Genomic DNA, 4284 nt, shown 5'->3' with positions numbered 1-4284 from the left:
ATAGTGTAGTGGTTATCACGTCTGCTTTACACGCAGAAGGTCCTGGGTTCGAGCCCCAGTGGAACCAGCGCCCAAATTTGTTAGTTTTCGTGTTGACGTTTAGCTTGCCATAGTTTCCTCTAAAGCCATGAGTACCTCTTTGGTATTTTTTCCCCCCAAGACAGGCAACCTCATATGCACCTAAAGACAGCATGGGTGCTGCCTGCAGCAGAGGAGGAGAGGATGGAAAGACCCCTCAAACAGGGAACTCCTGCCTGGCAGGACCTTTTCCACAAGCCCTATGTGGTAACTCTTTTTTCTTAGAGTATTAACATACTTAATGTCACCGCAGTGCTTGCTTTTCCGCTAAAAATCTCCATTTCCTTTAACAACATCATCCAAAATGCAGACAGACCCAGTGATTGCTGGCTCGAGCCAGCGCCCTAAGGCGTTGAAGCGGCCGGTGCTCTCCCCATCTGCCCGCCCAGCATGGCTCTTCAGGGCAGGATGCACAGCATTTAATCTGTTTCCTCACCACACCATACTCCCTAGGCATCATTTTGTGGTGGCCCTAAGCCCAGGACATCACCAGGGCTGTGGGTCTCTGCACTGAGACCTCGCTGAGCTGTGTGTCACCCAGGCAGGGGAATGGGTGGCTGGAAGCCTAATAAGAGTGTCACCCCTCCTTGTAAGCCTGCCTGATCTGCGAGCTGTCGGGGGCCATTTTGCATCTTGCCCTGGACCCCTTCTCACTGGTGCAGCTTAGGCCCAGGCTGGCTGCTGTGGGAAGGCACAGACAGGTCCTCTCCCTTCCACAGGTCAGAGGCTTTGTCTCAGTGGGGCTGAATGCCCACCTGCAAGAGGAGCCTTTCCCTGCCTTGCTGCAGTCCCTTGGCCGGGAAACCAAGGAGACTGCAGAGACTAGATGTAGCCATGGCGGCAGACGGGGGAAAACCCAAACCCAGTGCCACAGCCTGTGCCTTCTCCCAAGCGGGTCCAAGGGTGTGTGAGCACCCATGAGGCGGTGGCAAAGACTCCCATCTCCAAGGAGATGTCTCATCAGGGCAACCTGTAGCACTGTTGCTCTCACCTCTGTGTCTGGGGAAGTGTTTGAGCACTGAGAACAGGCAGGCACTTTTCACAGCGCACAGCTAGCAAGCCTGGTTAACTCTGTCCTTGTTTTCCCCTGTACTGTGTGTATCGTTGTTTTTATTAATCGTGAAAAAAAGCCATGTCAGCATGCCTCAGAGCAACTTAACTTTTGAATTATAATGTGTTGTCTCGTTTTGCACGTGCAAGCCTTCAGAAAAGGGTAACCTCTGGGCATGGATGCCTCCGTGGAGTCTGCTGTGTGTGGGAGCCCTAACAAGTGCCAAGACATCCCAGCAGGAGACTGAGGAGGAGGTCCCTTAGCTCCACTGAGCTGGAGTTTGCTCTTGTCTCTTTGCAGCATCAGAGCAGGAGAATGTGATTTGCCTATCTTAAAGATGAAAGAGAAAAATTGACTTAATGTACCTTAATCAGAATATTATTAAGAAACTTACCTTAATCATTATAATCTTAAGAAAACTATTAACCTTTGTCAGTTTTTGCTCTTACTAAAGAAACACTCGGGTATGGGTAAGCTGCAGTTAGAGATTGCAGTGCGATGCAGGGATACCTGAGCTAGGCTGTAAAAGCCCTTTTGTGTAGAAAGCACCCATATATCACATAGTGAGACCTAGCAGGATAAGATCATAACATTAAGTGCCATAATAACACTCAGGGCCTGTGTATCCTGCAGCCTGAAAATGCAGATGTATGCAGGTCTTAGCTTGCTTAGCGGCGTGTACACAGCCCATGGGAGGTGAAACCCAAGTGATGTATCCTGCTTCTCAGGTAAACTGCCTTCCACAGCCAGGCTGCTTCAAGGATACAGGCTCAAAGCTGAATCAGCTATAGCCAGACTTCTCCTAACGTAGTGTATGCGAGCCTTCAGTGTAAGTACTTACCATCTAAGAGGGATGGTGATCCCATGGTGCCCACCCTGCCAACAACAGCCACAGCTCCCCCAGGTGCATGCATTACAGGGTGGGACCTGATCCTGGCAGCCAGCACTGGGTAGACATCTGCATCATGCTTTCTTACATTTAGGAAAAAGGCTCCTTTTCAGAAGAGGACTTAAGCTCACAGTTCAGACTCATGGAAATAATATTTTATTTCAAGAGCGAGAGCTTCAGGATGTGTAGACCATCATAGCTCCATTTCTAGGGGATCCAGCTCCTGATGGTTTGACTCAAGCTCTGAAAGCATTGGCAGTCTTGCGCTCTCAGCACGTCAGTATCCTGCTTCTGAGAGATGCCTGTGGTTCACACTTACACGTATAAATGCGTATGTTCCCTAGTTGTGCTAAAACCAAAGCGCTCCAGTCACACATTTAGGCTGAGACATTGCACGTTGTGTGTGTTCAGCTCCCAGACTCATGAATCTGTGCACACTGCTCTGATTTAGCTGTCTAGCACTCTGACTTTGTGAGAAACACGAAATTGCTACGTGGAATTGTGCCTCTCTCTTGCACATGGGTGTTTTTGCCTCCTGCTTTCTCTCTGAGGGTGCATGCTGGTGCGTGCTGCTGATCGGTAAAGAGCCAGGGAGGGCTCTGTGCCCATGTGGGTGTTTTGAGAGCTCGTGGATGCACAGCTCTGCCATGCTCAGAAGCAAATTAATTTATTCTAAGGAGGAAGTTACAAGGCAGAAGGCGTTAAGTCTGCATACGATGCTGGCATGGTGCTCCACAAATGGTGCTGAGCTATATCTGTATCAGTTAACAAAGCAAGGCCAAGGTATGGACTGGGGCACTGGCCTCTGGTAATCCATGCTGTTTAATTTTTAGCAAACTCCTGGTAAAATTGTGGTTCAGGCCAGCTAACCCAGCTGGGGAAGGACACGTGCCAGGGAGCATCCTCAGTCCGAGTGTCAAACAGCCTCCACTTGGCTTCATTCCCCCTGCTGCCATCCCAGGGGCTGCACGCCCTTACATACCCTAGTGCTTTCACATCACACCCCTGGAAACACAAGCTGTACTCTCAACTTCATGGACTGAAAGCATCCCAATGGTGCAGGGTGGCCTTTGTGTTATTTCCCACAATCTGGGTGAAGAAAACACACCAAGATATCTGAGGGGCATGAAAACATACCAAAATGTCTTCAGGCCAATGGGACATGAGCTGGACCTGGAGATGTGTGGCCAAAAGAGTGAACCTGCCCAGGCAGTTCCTGCCCCTGTTTTAAATAGCAGTGTGGATGTCACTAAACTGTCTGACTTTGGGCTGTTTGTACCAACCACAGTTTTTTTCCATAATCAATGCAAGGCTAATTTTTATCCTTTTAAAATTTTTATTTTGATATAGGGTGAAATGTAGCCCTTTCTGGTGCTGTATTGTGTACTGGCTTTAAAATGTTTTCTGTCCTCTGTACCTGAAAGTATTTGTATGCTTGCTAGGAATTACCTACATGATTCATTTAGCAATGTTGTCTGTAGTGGCAGCATGGTTTTGCTGTTTACAGCTATTAAAATTAAAGACCATCAACACCATTAGACACCGAGGGTCTGAACTGCATAGTATTTATACAGAGACTTTAGTTTTAAGGCTTTTCTACTCTTTATGTGAACCAGTTCGCTTTTTTTGAATGCTACGGACACATGTTTAAATGAAAGCTGACTTTTTTTTCTGTGGGGAGGGAATTTTATAATTGGGGAGTCACCAGTCTTGAGGGTGTCCCATTGGAGTAAATATTCTTTGATAATAGCTATGCTATTTCCGAACATGATCTCTGAGCTATTGCATTTCTTACACAAAATCAAGATCTATTTGAAGGGTGGAGCTGACCATAAACCAATCTGATTTTAAACCGCTTGGGGTGATTGGGGATAATTTGGTTTCACTTTTTTAAAATGAGGTCGGTGATTTTTCTCTGGGTGGGCAGCTCTGCTTGACCTGTGCTTATGAGACCATAAGGCGAGAGGCTGAAGCCCTGGTCTGGTTTTCCAAGAGATATGTGGATTAAGGTATTTAGGGATTTTTAAGACAGGATTTTCAAGCCCATGGGATTTAGATAGCAAGCACTTATCAATGCAGAGAGGGAATAGATGTCTTCAGCAGCTCCGGAAATCTCTGTCTCTGTAGCAGCCCATTTTAGACTGGACAGCAAAGAGAGGGAGAAAGAGAGCCTTGCCTGGATACTGTGTAGAGCCTGGAGTGAGATGCCGCACCGTGGCGGATGCCCAGAGGCTGCCCTGGTACCCTGTGTGTTGGGTTTGTGTTG

This window comes from Antrostomus carolinensis, unplaced genomic scaffold (genome assembly GCF_000700745.2).
Source record: "Antrostomus carolinensis isolate BGI_N321 unplaced genomic scaffold, ASM70074v2 scaffold14378, whole genome shotgun sequence".
Taxonomy (NCBI): domain Eukaryota; kingdom Metazoa; phylum Chordata; class Aves; order Caprimulgiformes; family Caprimulgidae; genus Antrostomus; species Antrostomus carolinensis.
This window is presented reverse-complemented; position numbering follows the sequence as displayed.